General features: G+C 36.1%; 1 protein-coding gene across 42 annotated transcripts in view; it reads left to right on the top strand.

The window, feature by feature from the left end:
* The window catches only part of LOC105489121 (protein tyrosine phosphatase receptor type D), a 2,338,800-nt gene that overhangs the window by 1,045,307 nt on the left and 1,268,339 nt on the right, over positions 1-25,154 (top strand). For all 42 annotated transcript variants that reach the window (XM_011753819.3, XM_071078808.1, XM_071078779.1 and 39 more), the window contains one exon: positions 6,450-6,499. The gene's annotated coding sequence lies outside the window, so the exon portion shown is untranslated. The remainder of the gene's footprint in view (positions 1-6,449; positions 6,500-25,154) is intronic.

The following is a 25,154-nucleotide window of genomic DNA, read 5'->3' as shown; positions in this document are numbered from 1 at the left end:
AATTATAATTTATTAGAGTTGTAAGACTAGAAGCTTTTTAATCTATTTACTATTCTTATCGATCTATAAAAAATTTAGAATATAGTTATATATATCTGCTTTATGAAGATACAATTTTAGATTTCTTTCTAAATTGACTAAACTGCAAGCCCCCAATTTCTTTCACACATCCTCCCCTTTAAAAGAATCTGATCAACACAGTGAACACACAACCCACAGAATGGAAGATAATATTTGACAACTACACATCTGACAGGGACAGTTTATCCAGAATTTACAATGAACTCAAACAACTTAATAACAACAACAAAACAAATCCCATTAAAAAGTAGGCTAAGGGCTGGACGTGGTGGCTCACGCCTGTAATCCCAGCACTTTGGGAGGCCGAAGCGGGTGAGTCACATGAGGTCAGGAGTTCGAGACCAGACTGGCCAAAGTGCTGAAACCCCGTCTCTACTAAAAATACAAAAATTAGCCAGGCGTGGTGATAAGCTCCTGTAATTCCAGCTTCTCAGGAGGCTGAGGCAGGAGAATTGCTTGAATCATGGAGGCGGAGGTTGCAGTGAGTTGAGATCACGCCACTGCACTCCAGCCTGGGTGACAGAGCGAAACTGTCTAAAAAAAAAAAAAAAAAAAGAGTAAAAAAGTAGGCTAAGGACATGAATAGGCACCATTCAAAAGAAAACATACAAATGGCCAACAAACACATGAAAAATGCTCATCAATACTAATCATCAGAAAAGTGCAAGTTAAAACTACAATATTGTATCTTACATCAATCAGAATGGCTATTAACAAAGAGACAAAAAAATGTTGGCAATGACACAGAGAAAAGGGAAGACTTATACACTGTTGGTGGGAATGTAAATTAGCACAACCACTATGGAAAACAGTATGGAGATTTCTGAAAGAACTAAAAATAGAACCACTCTTTGATCCAGCAATTCCACTACTTGATATATACCCAAAGGAAAGGAAATCATTGTACCAAAAAGATGCCTGCACTCATATGTTTGTTGCAGCACCATTCACAATAGCTAAGATATGGAATAAATTGTCTATCAACAAATGATTGAATAAAGAAAATGTAATACACACAGACACACACAATAGTATGGAACACTATTCAGCCATAAAACAGATGAAACATGTCTTTGTAGAAACATGGATGGAACTGGAGGTCATTATCTTAAGTAAACCAAGCCAGACACAGAAGGAAAAATACTGCATATTCTCGCTTATAAGTGGGAGCTAAATCATATGTTTATATGTACTTAGAGCTTGGGTTGATAGACAATGGAAACTCACAGGGTAAGGGGTTGGGAGGGAGATGAATGATATCAAATTACTTAATGGGTACAATGAATATTATTCTGGTAATGGACATACTAAAAGCCCTGACTTCACCACTATGTGATATATACATACAACAAAATTACACTTATACCCCACAAATTTATACAAACAAAAGAATCTGTATCTCTAAGCTACATCTAACTGAAGAGTAGGAGAGTTTGTGCTTAAAACTCAACTGTAACTGAACATACAGGGAGGGGAACAACACTTACTGGGGCCTGTCAGGGGAGATGTGGAGGTGGCAGGGAAGGATTAGGTAAAAGAGATCATGCGTGCTGGACTTAATACCTAGGTGATGATTTGATAGGTGCAGCGAACCACCATGGCACACGTTTAACCATGTGACAAGCCTACACATCCTGTACATATACCCCAGATCTTAAAAAAATAAATAATTATTTTAAAAAACTCAACTGTATTACTTACTAGCTCTCTGTCCTTGGATATATTTGTTTGCCTTTCTACTTAGTGTTCTTATTTATACAACATAGATGCTCATAATGCCTGGTAAGATTGCTATGGAGATTAAGTGAGACGAACTTAAAGACTTTGACACACTTCTTGGCACTTAGTATGTGTTCAATAAATGTTAAGATAGTTATTAATGTGGACCAGCCCACTAAGATGCTATTAGACTCATGATAAATGTATAATTACTTGACTCCCAAAACTGAAAAGAATAAATGAATATATGTGCATTGAAATAGCACTTGTAAGAATACCATACAATGATCAACTATCATATAGAGATGTAATGGCTAGGAGCATAGGCTCTGAAGTCAGGCTCCCTGGGTTAAAGAATAACATACTTATAGCTCAGTTTTATCTATAAAGTAGAAATATAATTATGATAATTAAATGAATTAATACATAAAAATACTGAGACCAGGATCTTACACACATTATATGTTTGGTAAATGTTATCTACTAACATTATCCTATCCTGGTATGTGACTTAACTGGGATTCCAAATTTAATTAACTTCAGGTTCAATTTTGACTTGACAACATATTGATAGTAAGTCTTTTTGTAGTTTATTCAGGCAACTGTTAGCTTTCAGTCTCATCTGTGAAAATGTGGAAAATACTTTCTAATACATGAAACTTTTCTGAGCCTCAATTGAGGATACATGAGATAAAATGTAGAAATCCTATTATAGTACTATTTATTGCTGATTAAATATTATTTTCCTAAACCCAACAAACTGACTTTAAAATTATTCCCAATTATTTTGAAGTATTTATAGCTATTTAAAATTATTATTGGAAATGCTTTTCTAATTTTTAGGTTTCCAAATAATTTTTATTCAATTTCTACTCCCTCCCCCAAATTTTTGGACTCCCGGCAAAATTAAGTCAAGAGGAAGTAATGTATTCTAATTCTTTTTAATGAGGAAGAAATCACCATCTAAGATGCCAATTTCATGAATTTCTCCAAACACTACATCATAGATCCAATACATCCATTCATTAAAAGCATTTATCTACAGAAATATTAAAATAATACTAAAAAATTGTACTCAAAAATATAACTTTTCAAGTTTTCTGTAGTAATTTGACAGTTGTTCAAACATAACTCTGAAGAATTTCTTATTCAGCATGGTAGGTTTAGGATACCAGAATTATAAAATTATCAATAATTTCTTTCATGGTTTGCTTACTTCGCTTAACATCAGTGCTTTCTGAATGGTTGTTCCTCAGATAACTAGTATAAATGAGAGAAGTATATCTGATTCTTTTTTTTTTTTTTTGAGATGAAGTCTTACTGTGTCACCCTGGCTGGAGGGCAATATTGCGATCTTAGCTCACTGCAACCTCTGCCTCCTGGGTTCAAGCTATTCTCTGGCCTCAGCCTCCCAAGTACCTGGGACTACAGGTGTGCACTACCATACCCAGCTAATTTTTGTATGTTTAGTAGAGAAGGGGTTTCACCATGTTGGCCAGCTGGTCTCGAACTCCTAACCTCAGGTGATCCACCCGCCTCAGCCTTCCAAAGAGTTGGGATTACTGGCATGAGCCACCGTGCCCGGCCTGATCCAATTCATTCAGCTGGAATCTTATGTGAAATAAAATTTCTTAAAATTTATCAAGGATAAAACTCCAACCTAGTGGCAATGTCACTGACAGTTTGATAACTGGCCCTTCATCACAAATCTCTCCTCTAAAAATAGTTATTTATGCACATCATGTTAAACTCTTTCCTTTTTATTTATTTTTATTTTTTTGAGACAAAGTCCCACTTTGTCCCCCAGGCTGGATGCAGTGGCACAATCTTGGCTCACTGCAGCCTCAATTTCCAGGGTTCAAGTGATCCTTCTTTCTAAGTCCCCCAAATGTCTGGGAGTACAAGCACACACCACCACCCCTGGCTAATTTTTGTCTTTTTTGTAGAGATAGTATTTCTCCATGTTGCCCAGGCTGGTCTCAAACTCGTAGGCTCAAGCAATCTGCCTGCCTCAGCCTCCCAAAATGCTAGGGTTATAGACATGAGCCACCATGCCCAGCCAACGCTTTCCTTTTTAAATGTATCTTTGCCTGAGTCAAGCTCCACATATTACTGAAAATGGTAAATTAAAGTTGGAATAAACTGTGTTTCTGCTTTGACCTTCTTGTATGCCTAAAATTACCTCTCTGGATTGGATTTGTCCTTGGAAGACCAACTAGTCAAATACTTTGAATATCATTTCTGGAATCCCTGAACTTAAATATGAGCCATGACTTACAATCTACATACACAATATATCTGATCAGCATAACAATGTCAGTAATACAAACAAGGATGTCTTTTGGATTTATTGTTAATATCGAAATATTCACTTTCAAATATAGATAAACATTCTAGATAGAACAAAAGGACATAAATCTCTTTAAGGGCTTTTTATGTTGAAATTCCATTATTCTGTTAAAAGTTTCAATCTGATATTGCAAATATGCAACACAGTGCCTGCAGGAGTAATCTAGCATCTGATCGTGCTAACAGAAATTATTGTTTCTGTGCTATAATGTTAAAACCTTAAAGCTTGACTTTAAACTTTTAATAATAAAATAGTAATAACAATTAAAACTTTTAATTTGTGTATCCAAGAAGTTTATTCTACAATGGTAATATTTAGCATCAGCCAAATGTTAATTCTAATACTCAACCTTTTAACATTTAATCAAAATTTAATTTGCTGCACCTCTAAATAAAAAGGTAGGGCAAGAAAAGTCATTCTAATTCATTGATTGACTTTTTAAAGTACGAGCATTTCAAATCACACTAGATTCTTCGGAGAGGATTCTCCTTTCACAAATGTCAATAAGGACTAGATCTCCTGAAATCATCTCTGTCCTTGCTCCTGGAGGGTCAATGAAAGCAGAAAGTCATACTGAATGAATGAGCCTGGGAGGTCTACTAGAAGAATTGTAGTGTACTCCTTTGCACCTCTTTGATAGTGATATTTTGTTTTCCTCTAACATTTCATCAAAAAGAGAAACATTTTATATCACCTCTCAAGTGGTTCATTTTACTATCAGATTCACTTTCACGTATGATAATCCCTCCTAACAATGAAGTATTATTCCTTCATCAAATAAATGAAGTTATATAAACTATTTTCTTCAATTATGATAGAAACCAGTTGAAACAGTTTAATACATAAACACCTGAGAAAAACACATTCTCCCTAAATAGTACCAACAATTAAAGAATTGACATAAAAGACTCAATCTATTACAGTTTTTCTATTTTAAATTATAGTGCAGTTAGCTAGAGATTACACAGTAGAGCACTTACCTTAGACCTACCAGTCATTCATGAATTTTCCAAAGAGTTTGCAAGTACTACTAATTTCTTCCTTGAGGGCAGAGGTTAAATATTTAGTTTTCTTCTATTGTTCATATATGATAATATCCATCAAGCATTAGACGAACTTGATGGCTAATAATGTGTGTTAAGTTACCACTGCATCAAAATGAGAAAACTGGTTACAAAGGGCTCAGTAACTTCCTTTCCTTCCCTTCCCTTCCCTTCCCTTCCCTTCCCTTCCCTTCCCTTCCCTTCCCTTCCCTTCCCTTCCCTTCCCTTCCCTTCCCTTCCCTCCCCTCCCCTCCCTCCCCCTTCTCCTCCCCCCTCTCCTCCCCTTCTTTCCTTCTTTCTTTTTTTTTTTTTTTTTTTCTCAGAGTCTTGCTCTATCACCCAGGCTGGAGTGCAGTGGCATGATCTCGGCTCACTGCAACCTCCACCTCCTGGGTTCCAGCGATTCTCCTGCCTCAGTCTCCCAGGTAGCTGGGACTAAAGGTGTGCGCCACCACGCATGGCTAATTTTTGTATTTTTTAGTAGCGACGGGGTTTCACCGTATTGGCCAGGCTAGTCTCGAACTCCTGACCTCATGATCCACTCTCCTCCCAAAGTGCTGGGATTACAGGCATGAGCCACCACACCTGGCCTCAGTAACTATTACATAAAGTCACACACAATGGTAACTAACTGGCTATTTTAAAGATGATTTAAAGACAATAACTGGCATAATTATTAAATCAAATATCTTAAATAATTTAGGATGTACAGTGAATGATGGAGTACTGTACAGCCTTTAAAATTTTTACATACTTTATAGAATATATCATGGAGAGTTATTTATTAGTAATTAAAATGGATAAAGCAGAGATAAAAAGTAGGATTATGGTATGATAGCCACATCTGTATGTGTACATGTTTGCACATGTATATGTCAGGATATATGTTATGTCTGACATTGTTAAATGAATGAAACAGAGAAGCTTCTCTAACAAAATACATTAAGCTTGCAAATGTATCCATTACCTATAGTCCTACAAGAAGCAAGTAGACAATAATTGTCTGCTTGTTTGTCATCACTGCATCAAAGCAGCCTAAATTACAATAATTAATCTTAAATCACAGTACTTTGATGTAAGATGAGTAACTGCTAATGCTATTTCAGACAAATACTGTAGTCAAAAATGTTTGTCAAGTGATATGTACACTAATTACTCATATAATAACGTTTCTCATATTGAATTACTGACCTCTTAAGGTTCTTTAAATTGAATGCTAGTACTAATAAAGAATGTTTTGGGTTATACTTTTCTAGGTCTCAGGGTGGTGAACGTTTTCTTTGAATTCCAAACCTGTGAGCTTACGGTAAGATTTACCTAATTTTAGAGTTATTTTCATTACCTTTGTTTTAAATCATGTCCAGTTTTTTCAAAATAAAGAAAATTCAAGTAAGTCATTTGATATTTAACCATAAATATTGAAGAAGTTATGTGATATTTTCTATCAAAATTTTTATGTTCTTGGATAGATTATAGTAATACAGTTATTTGATATAGTCTTTAATAGATTTCTATGTAAATTTGAAGGCATAGCCCACAAAGGTAAAGATTCATACCACTGAAAACAGTTCTTTGAACATGAATGACAATTTTATCTATTAAAATTTTCATAATGAAGTCTATTTGATGGCAATGAGTTATTGAAAGTAAAACTTGTTTTATCATCTGTCAAGATGTATCAAAATTGAGTCCCTCCATGTAGCTTGATGGTAGAGCTCCAGGAAGTTGAGAGTAAAGTATGTAACTATGAAAATAAAATGGTAATAAATAACAAGTGATTTCTATGGCATTATTGCAATATATCTTGAAAAAGATGTTTTAAAATGACTGTAGATAACAACCCATCTCTAGGAACTATAAGACATTCTTTTTCATTACTGTTTAAAGAAACACTCAACATAATGTAGGATTATTTAAAACAAGTATCATATAGGAGGAAAGTAAAATTCCTCTGCCTTACCAGGAGTACTATGCTGATAATGGCAGAAATTTAGAGGAATAATTTAGATGCACTTAGAGTAATAATTTTATCCCCAAGTACTTATTTTTAAGTTTTAAATTATACTTCACAAATATACGTGAATGAACTTTTAAAATAATTATAATTTATAATAAGAAACAAAAATATTTTTTAAAATTACTATTATCTCCAGTGTTTTAATTATCTTATATATACACAGAAAATTACTCATACCTTAAGTGCACAGTCTTACTGAATTGTTACAAAATGAATACACCCATATAACCAATACTAACATCAGTTTTTTTTTTTAAAAAAAAAGAACATTAGAGTACTTTGAAGTCCTGTTATACTCTTTCTAGTCACTAAACCTACAGAGCATAAGCAATATCTTCACTTCTAGAAGTGGGGTTTGTCTCCTTTTTCTATATTCTATAAATGAAATCATACAGTAGGTACTGCTTTGTTTCTTTTGCTCAACATTATGTTTCTAAAATTGCGTGCAGTGTTAAATTGCTCATTTTCATTGCTGTGTAGTATTCAACTGTGTGGATAGACCAAATTATTAACCCTTTCTAATATTGATAGGCACTTAAGTAGCATCCAGACTTTGGCTTTTATCAATAGTGTTGATTTGGATATCAGGAGCATGTGTTTTTGGAGAACACATGTACATATTTTATTGTGTACATAAGATATACACATGTTCTGCTTCAGTACATATTGACAATTCATCAAGTGTCTATCAGTTTTAGGAGCAGGACATGAGAGTTGAGATATTCCCTATAGTCACTGACACTGGGGTTTTTCAGTTTGGGTATGTGAATAGGGGTATTATAATTGGAATACCTTGAAGTTTATGTTATTAAACACTTGTATTTGCTCTTATTTCTCATGTGGCTACATTATTGTTGAAATGTCCTAAAACTTTTGCCTTTTTTTTCTTACTGGATTATCTGCCCTTTTCTATTGGGTTGTGTTTATACATACACTGAGATAGATATATATATAAATATATATTTATTTATTTTATTTTAGATATATATAAATATATATTTATTTATTTTATTTAATAAATATATATTTATATATTATACATTTATATAATAAATATATAAAATAATATAAATATATTTTATATATATATTAAAATACTACACAGCAATGAAAATGAGCAATTTAACACTGCACGCAATTTTACAAACATAATGTTGGGCAAAAGAAACAAAGCAGTACCTACTGTATGATTTCATTTATAGAATATAGAAAAAGGAGGCAAACCCCACTTCTAGAAGTGAAGATATTGCTTATGCTCTGTAGGTTTAGTGACTAGAAAGAGTATAACAGGACTTCAAAGTACTCTAACGTTCTTTTTTTAAAAACCATATATATATGTATACGTATATACTTCCATATATGTATGTGTGTGTGTATATATATGTCATTGTATATTTCCAATAGGGGATTTAAAACTACCAGTTAATAAATCAGCATTATGTCTTTCTTAAAATTCAGAATCAATTCTGCAAATGTGTAGTTGCTACAGATTGCATTGTCCTTTTATGTATGGTTTTTGAATTGCATGTGTTTTTCCTCATTAAGTAATAATCCTGATTTAAATATATTCTTAGACTAACATTCTTAAATTCTTAAATGCATTCTCAAAACTAACCATAGCCAATTATGAAAGTGTCAAGAATTATGGGTTTGAAAATCTGTCATGATAGAAGTATTTTCACAACATAGTGTGAGAAACACCAGAAATAATGGCTTTATTTTTTCCTTCTGGAGAGTTAGTTGTGAAATATTTACCAGAATACCACTGAATATTTGCACTCTGTATTCAACTCTTTGGTGGATTTTCTCATTACTCTCTGGATGATATATTTTGATGAACAGAAGTTCTTAATTTTGATTTATTTCTGTTTATTAGTTTTTTTTTCCTTTTCCTTCTATGATCAAAGTTTTTTATGTTCTATTTAAGATATTTTTGCCTTCTCTGTTGTTGCTAAGATATTATGGTTTCTCTAAATTCTTTATTGTATAAACTTTTACAGTAAATGGACTCCAGGTGTTACATTGTTCTATGTTTATTACCTTATGCATTTAAGATAAATAGATTTGGATTAGAATAGTAATTGCTCTGTATATGTTTTAATGTTTTATTATAAAATTCATACATAAATATGAAGACTGGTATGTAGTTATTTAATAATTTAATGCATCTATTAAAATAAGCAATATGTAGTATTTTGTTAAGTCAATATATATATTTATGAATTGCCCATTGTAAGTTTTATGCACCACAGTTAGTTATGTGGCCACAATTTTGAAATAAAAATTCAGCACTATAACAAAATTATTTGACTTTAAGCCTAAATGACTTATTTATTTCCATAAGATATTATTAAGTGAACCAAAAGCATGCAATATGAATGTTCTATAGGATCATTAAAATATCAGAATACTAGGCTAACCTTTAAGCATTTAAATGTAATCATTGTTAAAATATATTTATTGTTTCTAAAATATTATGTCTAATAAGTTATATAAGCATATAACAGCCATAATAAGTACAGCCTTAAGTATTAACTAAAGAATACTATTATATGCACTTCATTAAGATTTTATTTAACACTTGTCTTGCGAGATATATATATATAGAAAGAAGAGAGACATATATATCTTTTGTTTGTTTGTTTGTTTTAAATTTTTCACCAAAAACACAACAGTGCATCACATACTTGTTTTGTGCCGATAGAAAGGACGGTATAAAAATCAGGATTATTTATTTTTAAAAATTTTGCATCAGTTATGCAAACATACATGTGTTTGCCACAGGTTGCAGCATACATGTTCTTAGAATTGCATGTGTTTTTCCTCGTGAAGTAACAATCTTAATTTAAATACATTCTTAGAATGTATATTTTTCATCTCCGGGTGCTTAGTCTAAGCCATGTCATCGTTTAAGAGTAACTCATAATGTAATACAATGGAAGTAGAACAGCAAAGTAGATAATATCTTATTTTAGTAATGAGCTAGTGTGTTTCAAGTCTTCATGTGATGAGGAAATGTTGGGGTTTATAGATTAAAATTCTTGAAACTAAAGATGGATTTTTTTTAATCCATATATTTGGATATTTGAAGAGCTTGGGATTTGCTTCAGAAGATTTTGTTTGTTTTCTTTTTCTTTCTGCTTTCTCACCTGTTTTAGATAGCCAAAGATGATGAAATATTGAGTACAATAATCAAGAGCTAATTAGATGTTTCTCCACTTTTTCTAAATTACCAATCTGTAATGTAACCATAATGAAAGCAAGGAGAACAAAGGTAAAACACAAAAAGCTGTCTTGAGTATTGGTTCTAAGACTTTAAGTAGCACTAATACTTCTTAGCCTCCACTAGCCATTCCAAATAGATAAATAATGAGCTTATCTGAGAAATACAGCATAGGTTATAGAAATAAATATTTCAGGGTTTATTTCATGTGTCCCTGAATGTAAGTGATAGTTAAAGGAAAAAAATCCAGTTAAGAAACACAAACCACATATAGAGGTAATTGATGCCAGTTAAATTAGGTTAGTTTATTTTCACAGTGATGACAGGGCTTGGGGAAAAATGAAGTTAAAAGACATACAAGTAACATCCTGCATGAAGGAAAATAGTGGAAACTGAAGGATTACTGTGCATTATTTGGACCCAATATTGAAAGATTGAATTATGCAATAGAAGTCTAATCTGAAGTCATGAACACCCATTGAAGTCCAAATAATTATAATACAATTAGAAAGACATAGGTAAAAAGTTTTGGTAACATAAGTGAAATTTGAATTTGAGAACACTGCATGTACAAATATTCTCTGAGAATTTTTGCTTCCTATTCAATAATGAATTGATTACACAGAACTGTTAAAGTGCAGTTTTGTGGGGTTTTTTTTCCTAAAATATATATAGGAAAAAATGGAGTTCTACTTCTGATGGGCACTTTCAACTGATATTTCTGAAAAACTAGTTCAGTGATATTTACTTGTTACAAAATGCCTCACCTAAATCCTTTAGTCTGAATACATATGGATTATCACCTCTTCACACCTTTGGATAGATTGTTCCTATCTGGCTAGCTCACCCATAATTCTGATTAAATAAATTATCCATCTGTGAATCCCCTAGGCTTAACTTTTAATACTTACTCTATATTATTTCTACACTATATCTAGCCTTCTCCCTGTTCCCAACATGTCAGGAACAAGTAATTTAGTTTCTAAGATTTTTCTGTTTGTCTAAAGGCAAACTTTATCAACCTCTATAAAAATGTGTATGTTATCTTGCTCCCACTTTGATATACTACGGATATCTGGAAAAATCGAGATTAGACTTTTGTCGATTTGACTTGTTGATAACAAAGTGTTAGGGAAAAAAAGAGCTTAGAACATATTTAAGCTTACTAAAGCCTTTCAATGGCATATATTTAATTCTGGTAGCAATAAAATGGATGGGATTTTATTGTAAAGCTGAGCAGAATTCAGCTTCTAATATGTCAGCTTTACATGACAGATTATTAATAAACTGTCACTGTTATCACATGATACCAATCTTTGGTGACTGCCTTTTTTTAAACTTGAAACTCAAATGTATATTTTAAAGTAAGCTTCACTTTGTGGCTCATTCTTTCCTTTAAATAGCTTTTTTTCCCTCCGCTCTGTAGAAATTATTGTGCCATTTAATCAGTGGTTCTAATTTCATTACACTAATAAAATTCACAAATGACTAGTGTATCATCTGTGTTCAGATACATGCACATATAGAGGATTATTACTATTATTACTCAATGTAGATGATGACAATGACAGAGTAAGAATTAAGAAAATGAATTGACTTTAAACTCGGTATCATGGCCATTACCTAGCAAAATGAGAAAGTGGGCATAGTCCATTTTCTCAACTTACTTTCCCCATGTCTTTGCCTTTTTCTCTTTTGTTCACAATTCCTTATTGTAGATACCCATTTTCTACTGCCTACACATTCTTTTATTAAAGAAAACTCACTAAGCATCTGTATGTACTAGGCATTGGGTTAGTATTGGGAAACAGTCAACTAACAGGACCCATAGGAAATTTATAGTTCTGGAGAGCTTGTAGGGTCTACAGTCATCCTCCAGCTACAAAAGGGTCTTCATCTGTGAAGTCCTCTATACTATATGCATATCCTCATCACCCCATCAAAACTTTAGTAACCCATCAGTGGAAAATTAAGAGCTACCTCCCATTAAGTTATAATTAGTAGAGGAAGGGACATAGCAGTTGATTATGGTTTAAAAAAAAAAAACTGTACACATGTCATAGAGCAAAGCATGTAGGAAAACCTATAAATCTATACATGTATGACTCAGTGAGTTGTAAGTAACATATATTTTCTCACTGTCATAGTTGATGGTTAATATCAAAACTGTTCACTAGTTGGGCAAAGCTGGAAATAAGAGTCCATATTTTCAGTCAGGTATTATTCAGTATTTGTTGACCACTTATTTATTACATGTCACATACTCTTCTGGATGGTTTTATTTGTGTAATGCTCTTCTGAGAAATCTGAAATATATTAAAGATGAGAAGGCAGAATATTTGTGGAACTTAGGAAGGCTGATTCTGCTTATAATTAATTGTTTGTCCTCAAACCCCAGTCATTTATTTTCTCAAGTCTTCCATATGTTCAAATAAAAAGCAAGAAGGATAAGAACTATGAATTTTGAATCCTTTCAAGCTTTAAATTTAATTATTCTAATTATATCGGTTGAGATGCTTTGAGCCACAAATAACAGGAAACTAACTTGCTTAGGCTTTAAGAAAGGCTTCTTATTATACAAAGGAGAAGTTAAGAAGTTGTAGAATTTCATGGATGACTCACTGACATCATAAGGGACCTATGTTCTTTTCATCTTTATTCCCAGTGTCCTATCTTATGTTTGTCCTTGGCCAGAATCCCTCAATATTGAAAGATGTCTGCCATAATTATAGGTTATATATCCAGACACAAGATACCCAGTAGAGAAAAAAAAAAAAAAAAAAAGGATTTTACCTTCTTTTTATGCCTTAAATGATTAAGGAAGTTTTTATGACTATGGCCACTCTTGTGCCTATTGCCAGCAAATACCTTTTCACATCTCTTCTAACCAATGTGTCACATCTCTATCAAATGTGTCATATGCCCCAGCCTATAAGGATCATTTACTATTGGCTTAGACCAATGATGTTTACCCTCTGCATTTAAAAATGTGTTCTGTTTGCATGGAAGCTCAAGGCTGCACAGAGAAGCATGAGGGGATAAAAAATTCAAGTTCCCTTAAGAAGCAGAAAAGGAGAAATGGTTCTTTGCCAGGCAACCAGTGGTATCTGTTATAGTTATTATGCTTTGTTGGTGTACTACATACTTCTTGAATTAATACTTTTATTTCCCTGAGGCAATAATAGATAAAATGTGAGTTTACTTTACAATGAAGTCCCCAGGGATAATCACATCAAATTAAACAGGTGATTGCTTAGGAAGTAGGCGGTTATTATTGTTTACATCCACATCTCTTCTCAAAATTCTTTAACGACTCTTCATCTTCAAGAGAATAATTTCTGTATAAAAATGTACAGAATAAAGACAGGGTTTCTCCCTCAGTTTTGCTGCTCTGTTACCACTCATGACACTGGCATACGTGTGTTCCTTGTTCTCAGTCTGGTGCCTTCACCCATCCTGTTCTTTCATTAACAACAATCCCACCCCTAGCAGAACCTCCCACCCCCAATCAATCATCTCTGCATTTTAGCTTTGACCAAGACCCACTCACACTCCTTTGACTGACAGAAAAGGCACTGATATTCCTTCATTCCTTCCAATTTCAGCTCAAATGCCAGGCTCCTTATGCAATATTTCATGAATCTTCAGGTGACCTGTGTGCTCTTTCATTTTCCCGTTGACCTTCAATCGTATTTCCATTAGACTGATTATTTTATGTTTTTTATATCTACTTGATGACCTCTCGGCACTGGACTTTCCACACTTCGAGGGTAAAGTTGGTGCCCTTGCTGCCTTTGTATTTGACTCTGTAATAACTGGCATAGGCAAGGTTTATTGTGTGTTTGGTAGAGTATGTGCCTGGGCAACAAAAAGTGTTAGTGTCAGTGTACATAAGCAAAGTAAACGCGTGGAGCATTTCTTTTATTTTTCCATGAGAAGAAAATAAGATAGGCCAAAGAAGTGCTTTTCAATATTTTCACAAATGTCAAAAGGTTTTACTGCCCCAAAACTTTACTGACAAAGAAGGATCGATGAAATATAATTAGTCTCGACCCCACTACAAGTGTAAGCTTTCCTTAAAATCTGGTGTTTAATCTTTGTAAATCATGCTAATTTTATATTTTATAGTGTTTAGTCTTTTTAAATTATGTTACATGGTCTATGTCATAAAACATTCGGGTTTTATTTAGCATGTAAGAATGTTTATGTTATCATTGTGTAAAACTGATTCTCCAGCAAGAATTACATTGTTTATCCTGGTATCCTTGGGAAACCATTATAAGCTCTCACACAGGTTTAATTCTCTAATCAAGAAGCATGGACATAGAGAAATAATCTGAGTTTAAAATTTTGACCACAACACCATTGCTTATTGCTGTGCTCTTGAGTAATTAATTTAAGCTCATTGTACATTAAACAAATAAAATTATTTTAGTTGTGTATTATAATTTACCTTCATATATATCACAATTTTTGACAGACTAACATGTGCAAATTATTTTTATCTTATCAAGTTCAAAGATCCATATAAGTAGATAATAATAGTCTTCAAAATATGACAATAGTTTGATTTGTGTTGTCCATGTATAAATGTAATTAGTGAGAATTTTAGTAAGTACTGGAAAAGAAAAAAAAAAAAAAAATATATATATATATATATATATATATACACCAAGATGAAATTGCTGGAGAAGAAGAAATGTGCACGGATAAAAAAGCAAGACTTAACAGAATAGAATTTGAGTTGTCACAAATGAGGATGCAGCCAATAAATGATTTATCTTGTGTCCTTCATAGCATATTTATAAATCCATCTGACACTTCTGGCCTATCAGAGAGCAGAAAAATGAAATTCTAGATTCCCTACTATAGATGACACCATCAACAAAGGGATTTAAGTAGGGTTACTTGGTCATTTTCATTTATCTCATTTCTCTGTATTCCATCCTTGACAGCTCTAACATATAAAGTCTTCAAAATCCTAGGAAATGGGGCCAAAGTTTAATGTCCTGTTTTCTTTTTAAGAAGGACATTTGCCTGGTTTCCTAAATGCACAAAAAAATGAATGATAATATAACAGTTTCTGGGAATATGTTATGGTACAAAAAAATGTAAAAATGATTTAAAAAATAAAGATACCTGTAGTTTATTTCTGAACCTGTGGCTATTTGTAGCAGTTTCTTTGTATTTCTTATATGTTAAAAATATTAAAAGCATTTTTATATGTTAATAAACAGTTTTGTAATATAAATAACAAAAAGAAAAGAAAAGTTATTCTTCAGAAATCCATCATCCTTCTGCATTCACATTCTGAAGTATCAAAATAAAAGGATTTTTATGCCTTCCTTTCCAATCCTTACACAGATTTGCATTTAGATTACATCATTCAATACATGACATTTTTTGCAATTTTAAATTTAACAAACATTTTACTCAAGAAGTGTATCTCCATTACTACATAGTCTATAAATGTTAATTTTTAAAACTGCATATTTTTCAGATCAGAAAATTCCTAATCAAAACAGATCAAGAAAGAGTTTAGTGGGCTTAAAAATGTTTGTTTAGAGTTGTAAAAAGGGAGGTAAATTAATAAAATGTACTGTTAGTTTACAATTTCTGGTTCAGATAATCCTTTCCACTTTACAAAACCTTTTACACATATTAATAAGCTTTAATAAAATATTTGAATATAACTTTTCACTTTATTAAGCTTCTTTTTTATGGGATTATATAAGATTAAGTTAGTTAACAGGACATTGGAGACCTTGAGATAATTTTGAAACTAGGTAAATTTGAAAACTGCATGTCATTCATTTAAATATTTATGAAGCAAATACTACATAGCCCATAACAGGTTAGCCTTAGGTGCTACATTTCTGGAGGCAGAACAAGAATTATCTTCCGAAGTAAAATGTAAGTGTGATATATTTTTCCTAAGTGCTAATAAATCCAAAGACAGTCACTGGACTAGAGTTAGGGAAAACAATTCATAGAGATGGGTTTTCTTGAGTTACATATTAATACAGGAGTTCCTAAATATAATGACCTTTAAAAATCTTCTTGGAAAGCTTTTAAGACATATGTATCCCAGGATTCAAAGATTTTGGTTCAGTAAGTTTAAAAACTGTTTAAAGAAAGAGTAAGTTCCAACCCAAAGATTCTCACAACTTGGTGTGCAAGAGAATCATCTAGTAAATCTGATAAAAATGTGAATTCATGAACCTCAGCCTAAGAAATTCAAATGTAGTTGATCTAATATGGAGTCAGAAACTTTTTAAAATATAAATTTAAATTGACAAGGCCCCCTGCATTCCGCACCCCAACACTGTTATGCCAGGAAGATTCTGAGTTAACTTGTTTCTGAAGGGTAACAGGAGAACCATTCCTCACAACTGATGGAAATCTGGAGAAAGAGTACTTCAAAAACTTGGGCATTGCTCCTTCATTTGGAAAGCTCATCAGAATCACCCATGGAGATTTTTTTTTTTTTTTTTGAGACTGAGTCTGGCTCTGTCGCCCAGGCTGGAGTGCAGTGGCCGGATCTCAGCTCACTGCAAGCTCCGCCTCCCGGGTTTACGCCATTCTCCTGCCTCAGCCTCCGGAGTAGCTGGGACCACAGGCGCCCGCCACCTAGCCGGCTAGTTTTTTGTATTTTTTAGTAGAGACGGGGTTTCACCGTGTTCACCAGGATGGTCTCGATCTCCTGACCTTGTGATCCGCCCATCTCGGCCTCCCAAAGTGCTGGGATTACAGGCTTGAGCCACCGCGCCCGGCCGGAGATTTTTTTTTTATGCACACCTTTGAGCTCCTCCTCAGGTTGAATGAATAAGGGTCTACAAAGTTAATGCACAGGTACTTAAACTTTAACAAAGCCCAGCTGGTGATTCTAATAGCCTCTTTGGCTGATATACTCATTAAATATACTCTTGGGAGGCCAGATGAGCTTGCTATTCTAATGATCCACAAGCATTGGTAGCTATTAGAATGAACTGGAAAACTTGGTAAATATAAAACAACCCAAGCTCTCACCTACTCAGTTGAGCCTAGGTCAACATGTCTTTTACTTCCTCTTCAAGTGACTCATATGCCTGTTTGGCTTGAGAGCCACTGGGCTAAGTCATGTGGAGGAGAAAGCCAGGATATCATTGGACAAGGTTAACTGAAGTCAAGATTTAAATGCTCAGGTAAAGCATGTTGGTTGTTTGTCAATATGAGTCAATTCTAGTTCTTTAGTATGAGAAAGAAAGATCAAAGTATTACTTGGGCATACCAATGTATCAGTGATCTCTTTCAAACATCATAGATTGAATGCATGGGATATAACTTAAGGGAAACTTTATGGTTTTGTTTACATGGTTGCAGAATGATTTTCATATAACATAATGTTTAATCCTTGGCATAAAAGCCAAGGATGAAAGTATCAACAACTGTCCTGATCCTCTGAATGTGGGTTCCTTACTTTTCTTACTATGCTCCAGCTCTGTAGGCTGTCCCTGTGTTCTGGAATTGGTCTATTCTTCAGCAGTTGCAATATTTCCAGAATCTACAACCATCTGTCTTTCTTATCCTTGCAGAATAAAATAAGGACAGAGAGATGCATGGTTTGGGTGCACATAAAGAAAAATAACTAAAGCTAATTTGATTCTCATGGCCATAAGGTAATGAAAAAGATACTGGAGTTATTATATTGTCAAAGCATTCTGATCCCAACTTATAATAGTCAATCCATAAGGTAGTTCCCAAATGAAGTAACCCAGCAAATTTACACCCAAGCCATAGATTCTTCTCACATTTCAAACTTACCTGGACAGACTTGCTCATTACAGCTTTTATTACTATATCTTGACTACCCCTTGCCCCTTTTCTTTTTTAATCTCTTTCTACTCCTACCAAAGAGAATGGTCAGGCAAAAACACATTATATAATTCTCATAATAAAGTGGGTACAATTATAACCATGCAATTTGCTAAAATTTTACATTCAGTTGAAAGAAGTGATTTATTAATAATGTTATTGTATTCTTTCATCCAGCGATAAATATTTAGTGAGCAGCTACTGTGTTCCAGACAATTGTCTTTCTGCTTCAGTTACACTGTAAATACAAGAGGCAAAGATGTCTGCCCACATGGAGGTTGGATTCCAGTGTGGAGAGATGGTGATAGAATAATCTAGCATATTTAAAGGTTATGTATTTCACAGAAAATAACAAAAGTAGAACAGGTTAAAAGGAAATGGGGGAATTTGGAGATAAGGAGATGTGGGGTGGGAAGAAATATAATTGTAAATAGGATGCTTAGAGTTGAATTTTCCAAAAGAACAGATTTGGGCAAATTTGCTTGGGAGCTAAAGGTGTTAGCCATATAGATGTCAGGAAGGAGAGGGGTCTAATTGTAAAGGCAAAGACTAAAAGGAGGCTTGGAAAATAGTGAAGAGGACAGTGCAATGCGAGCAGAGGAAGTCAAGAGTTCTAGGACCTGAGGTCAGAGTAGTAACAGAGGTGGGCTTGAAGAAAGGTCAGGTAGAGCTTTGGCTTTAACACTAAGAGCAGTGAAAAGCCATTGAAGGATTTTAAGCAGAAGGATGATATTAAGGCAATTATCTCTCTGTTGACAATAGCAAATAGGGGACAGTCTTAAAGCCAGAAGACATTTTTAAAGGCTATCATAATGCAGATAAGAGATGATAGTGACTTCATCCAGAATAGTCAGAGGAGGCAATGAAAAGACTTTAGATTCTAGGTAAAATTTGAAGGATATGTTAGCAGAATTTCCAACAAATAGCATGCGGAACATAAGAGAAAGAGGAATCAAGGTTGGCTTAGGGATTTGAGAGCTAAGCAACTTAATTGTGGAGCTGCCGTTTACCAAAAAATAAAAATAAGAAAAAATAAAGAGTATGAGTGTGAGGAAAGCAGATATGGGGGACACAGAAAATCAGATCAATTTTGGACATGTTGTATTTTAGATATATTTTAGACTCTGAAGTGGGGTATCAAGTAGTCATTTGGATATATGAGGCTTCAGTTTGGAAGAAATGTCAGTCCAGAAGATTAAAAAAGTGAATGTTGGTAGCACAGAGATGATATTTAAAGCCATAAAATGAGAGAAAAATCCTTAAAGTAGCATGTATATATAGAGAGAAAATGTTTAAGTCTGAGCCATGGGCCATTCCAACAATAAGAGCTTGGAAGGAGAAGGAACCAACAAATGAGAGAAGGTACAGCCAGTGGATAGAAAGAGAAAGAAATGTGATGTCTTTCAATCTAAGAGGAAAGATCTCATCACCTCTGAAGAGAAACAGGTTGTTACCAACACAGATGTTTTGCAAATTAGTACCCTTCTTTTGTTTGGAAAGTAAGAGTGTTTTTTTCAGTTAAGGCTTAAACTTAAATGCCTTTTCCCCTGCACATTTCTAACTGTAGTTCTGAAAATAGAGAGAGGTTATTCTTTTTACACTTGAGCACTATGCCATTTTCTTGTTCTTTGTGAAAATCGAATTTTACCCCAAATGGTTTGATGATAAATCAGTGGCCATTTACTTAGTAATGTTGATGAAAAAGAGTCAAATTCTGTAAAATATTTGAATGGATTTATTCTGAGTCAAATGTGAGTGACCAATACCTGAGGCACAGTCGCAAAAGGTCCTGAGAACATGTGCCCAAGCTGTTTGGGTTACAGCTTGATTTTTTATACACTTTACGGGGACAGAAGTCACAGGCAGACACATCAATCAATACATGCAAAGTGTACATGGGTTTGATCTGGAAACATGGTGTAAGGAACCTGGCTGTGCTTTAGTCAAGGGTGGGCCGAGGTAGGATGTTTACATCCTGAGTGACTCAGTGAGTTTAGAGAGCAGGTGTATAACTCCGCTTGTTTTCACAACCATGTAGCCATAGCATAGGAAGGCCATCATTGGCTCTACAACACTATTGTCTGTAAAAGGTATAACTCCCCTGCTAACGCTGTACAGGCTTTCTTGGCTCTTGAGGCTCAGCTTGGCTCACCATTGTTTGACATGGCAGGCACACTGGCACCCAGAGAAAGAGAAAGAGTGAAGGCTGTCTGTCCTGCAGATAGACAGGAGGGAACCAGGACACAGCTCGACTTACTTGTGCCCAGAGAAAGAGTTAAGCTGCTGACCCTGAAGGCAAGGGAGAGCCTACTGCACAGCTGTGCATGGGGGCGGCTGGCTCAAGCAGCCAAGACAGGGCAGACAGTGTGAAAGTAAGCTGCTAATGAGAAAGCTAGTTTAAGTAAGCTCTGTAAGAGAGCTGCTGCTGAATAAAACCATATTCACCTGCCTACGGCCCCCAAGTGTTCTTTCTACCCATCCACCCACTCCCCTTGGACTTCAGCATGGGCTGGACCCGGACCCTAGGACCTGACAATTGGCAGTGAGGGTGGGATGAAGTGAGTGAGTCTTCAGCCCCTGAGGCCTCCTGGGTCAGCTATGTGGCTGCAGCATGGGCTGTGGTACCCAGTGGCAGTGATGTTGCTTGGATAAGCCTCAACGGAAACATGGGAGGCAGTGGACAGATTCCCTGTGAGTGTGGAGAAGGCACTGAAGCACCTGAGGTGCACAACACCAAGGAGGAACATACCTTTGCCAGCAAAGTCAGATGGGCATTTGTAACCGTGCTGCAGGAATTGCATGCCCAATCCTGCAGGATGTAATATTTCCAGAATCTACCACCATCTGTCCTTGCAGGCTTGCCCTCTAGTCTACCAGAAAATAGAGCATGAGCAGCTGTTAGCCCCAAGGATGGTCCCAGAGACCCCCTACTGTGGTGAAGTGCACTTCCTCTGGTGCCTGTACCCCCGCTGTGTTGTGGGAGTTGGGTAATGTCCGCTGTCATGTACAGACTTAGTGCAAGTCATTTGCGAGAAGAACATTGCTGCACAACCCAGTCCTGCCTGAGTGTTCCAGTTCAAAGAGTACCTGCTGCAGTTGGTAGACGTGTAGTCTTTTCTGTTTGATAAGAGAACTGACCGAGTGCCCGAGTTGAGGGGGGCACTGGACAACCAGAGCCATATGTGGACTTGGCAATCCACTGGTCTCTGAACCCAGATAAGTTTCCAGGCAGAGCTGCATTTATTGACAGCTATGGAAGCTGGTCAGTGAAAGTGAAACCTCTGTCTTTGCACCTTGGCATTGGCAGCTTGGCTCTCCACTTATGCACTGCTTGTGTCTCTCCCATGCCTGAGGATATTCTGAGAGTGGATGATTTTCATGGGTTAGCAGCTGTACGGTCTGTCACAGACTTGCTGGACTGCTTGACAACAGAACTGCAACTTCTTGTCCGGAGAGCCAGGAACAGTTTGCCTTCACTGGAGGGCAACAGTGGACTTTCACAGTGTTGCTGGAGGGCTATATGCATAGCCCCACTATATGTCATAGTCTGATTGATGTTATGCTAACCTCTCGTTCTCTTGCAGGTTTAGAAACAGCAATGCCCCTCTTACCTGGGATTGGATAATGAGGCTGAGACAGCCAAGCAGGCTATTCAGTAGGCACAAGCCTTATGGGTAGTTAACCAGGGGTGCCTATTAAAACTGAATGTGCAGGTGACCACAGATAGTTTGGCTAGGGCCTAAACAATGTGGAGCGCTTGGAAGTGCCAGTAGGCTTTTAGTCCCAGCTGTGGGAGGGAGCTAAGTGCCAGTGTTCATTAATAGAGAAACAGTTAGTAATAGCAGGATGGGTGTGTTCATGGGTAACCACCGCCCGGACTGGAAAGCAGTTGGTAACTGCATATGTTGCCCTTCATGCTCAGAGTGTGGCAGGACAGTCCACAGTCATCCTATAGACAACTTACCATATAGCGGGATGGGTGTGTTCCTAGGTATCCACGCCCTGGATTGGGAAGCAGTTAGTAACTGCATATGCTGCCCTCTAGGCTCATAAGAGTGTGGCAGGACAGGCTACAGTCATCATGCAGATGACTTACCCAATAGCGGGATGGGTGCACTCATGGATAGTGGGCCCCCCCGGACTGAAACAGTGAGGACATCCACTTTAGTGACGTGGGGCACCTACTTAGAGCATTGAAGTACACTGAGTACAAGTTCCTTAGTAGCAGAATTATGAAAAACCTTAGGACCTGTAGTCCTAATGCAATATAAGGCCTTGGGGCCTAAGGTCATAGGGTCTGAGGCACCCCTAGACCCTGAACCTTCACAGTTAGGAAGGGTGTCCCCCAATTCCTAATAGGGCATTATATACAGATAGGTCTAGCCGGGGTGATCCTTCTGCCTGGACTTTTGTCTAAGTCTAGCCTAGTACTGACAACATATGGTTTAAAACCAGTTGTAAACAGAGTAGCTAATAAGTTAAACTCTGGGCAGTGTGAATGGTAATCACCAAGGAGCTGACACCTATGGTAATCTGTGCCAATAGATAGGCAGTTTATCAAAGCTTGTGTATGTAACAGGCCTGCGTGCTCAGATGCTTATGTATGTATCAGGCCTGCATGCTCAAAGCTTGTATGTCAGGCTGATGGGTCAATCCTGTGTATGTATCAGGTGTGTGTACCCAAAGTTTGTATGTCAGGCCTGTGTGCCAAACCTGTGTATCAAACCTGTGTGTCCAAGTCCTATGTCTCCCTTGGCCAAAGGGGTGGAGTGTAAGGAACGTGGCTGTGCTTTAGTCAAGGATAGGCCGAGGTAGGATGTTTATATTCTGCATGACTCAGTGAGCACAGATGTATAACTCCACTTGTTATCCCAACCGTGTAGCCATAACATGGAAAGGCCATCACTTGGCTCTGTGCCACTATTGTCTGTAAAAGGTACAACTGCCCTGCTAACACTGTACAGGCTTGCTTGGCTCTTGAGGTTCAGCTCAGCTCAACATGGCTTGACATGGTGGGTGCGTTGGCACCCAGAGAGAGAGAGAGTTAAAGCTGTCCGTCTTGCAGATGGACAGGAGCGAGCCTGGCCACAGCTCAGCTTACTCATGCTCAGAGAAAGAAAGAGTTAAGCTGCTGACCCTGAAGGCAAGTGAAAGCTGGTTGTGTGCTATGCATGCAGGCTGCTGGCTCAAGCAGCCAAGATAGTGTGGACAGTGTGAAAGTAAGCTGCTAATGAGAAAGTTAGTTTAAGTAAACTTTGTAAGAGAACTGCTGCTGAATAAAACCATGTTCACCTGCTTACGGCCCCCCCAAGTGCTCTTTCTGCCTATCCACCCACTCCCCTCAGACTTCAGCGTGGGCTGGACCAGGACTCCAGGGCTTGACACGTGGGACAACTTGAAGGGGGCTTCCAGATCATAGATGAATTCAAAGCTTTTCTAACTGGCAATTATCGAAAGATCTGGAATCCATAGAAAAGAATGTTTTGGTTAAGATAAGGGGGTGTGGAGAGCAAGGTTCGTATGCAGATGAAGTCTCTAGGTAGCAGTCTTCAGAAAGAATAGGTGGTACATGTCTCTTTTCAGATCTAAAAAGGTACCAGGTTCTTAATTAATCTCTCTTGGATTAGGAAAAGCCCTGGAAAGGGAAGGGGTTTCTTTATAGTGTGTGGATTTTTTTTTCTCACAAGAGACAGCTTTGCAGGGCCATTTCAAAATATGTCAAAAAATGTATTTTGGGATAAAATACTTCAATTTCTTCCAGGGCTTGCTATCTGCTATGCAATGCTATGTCAGTGATAGGTTGGAGTTTGGTATCTTATTGGTACAAAGAGTCTGTTTTGTCATTCTTAAGATCTCTGTTTTAATGTTAATGCCGATCAGTTGTGCCTAAATTCCAAAGATGGGAGACTACAATGAGAAAAGTCTGGACAACCTTCCCCACTTCCATCATGGCCTGAACTAGTTTTTCAAGTTTAATTTGGAATGCCTTGGCTGAGAGGAGGGTACATTCACGTCAATTGCGGGTGCTATAATTTTATTTTTGGTTTACAATGGCAATGAAATCCAGACAATGTGCTGAAAGGATACTACTTTTCTTCCGTTGATGGACATTATCTCTCACACTCAAAATAATCATTCAATCAGCATTCTGTGGATAAAGCCCTGAGTCCCTTGGAGGTTAGGTAAGTTCCCTAAAGTGATAGAGTAACAAACAGAACCACCGTGTCCATCTCCATTGAAATCTTTACTCTTTTCTACAATAGAATTGAAGATATTGTCTCAGATTAGAATACAGGTTTCTAATCCTTTGTTCTTTTCTGATAGCTAAAGGACCCTGCAAGGCACCAAGAAATCGCTGAGGTTTTACTCCCTCATCATCAATATTTTGAACCATAGAGCTCTCAATTTCTTGCCAGGAATTATATTTTGAAGTTTGGATGTAATTTGATCATCTGACCATCTAAGTTTTGAAGGATTTGGTTTGTGTTAGTTCTCAGAGATAGAAAGACAAAGTTATATACTTTAAACCGTTTATTTATCTTAGATGGGGCCCTAGCAACAATAACTTATTGAAAATAATTGATTGAGGATCTACAGTGTGGGAAGGCACCAGGCAAGAAAACTGGTGGCAAGTTAGATTCAAAGTGGGAAACACAATTGATAGACTTCCAGGAATTTACAATCTATTTATGACTGTTATGAATAATAAATAGACTTGAACCCTTGAACAATACAGATTTGAACTGGCAGGTCCACTTATATGTAAATTTTTTCAGTAAATGTTATACCAAACATGCCTCCCTCCCCTTCCACCTCCTCTACCTCTTTTTCCTCTGCTATCCCGAGACAGCAAGACCAACCCCTGCT

This window comes from Macaca nemestrina, chromosome 14, assembly GCF_043159975.1.
Source record: "Macaca nemestrina isolate mMacNem1 chromosome 14, mMacNem.hap1, whole genome shotgun sequence".
Lineage (NCBI taxonomy): Eukaryota > Metazoa > Chordata > Mammalia > Primates > Cercopithecidae > Macaca > Macaca nemestrina.
Note: the sequence above shows the minus strand (reverse complement) of the source record. Positions and strands in the feature narration are given on the sequence as shown.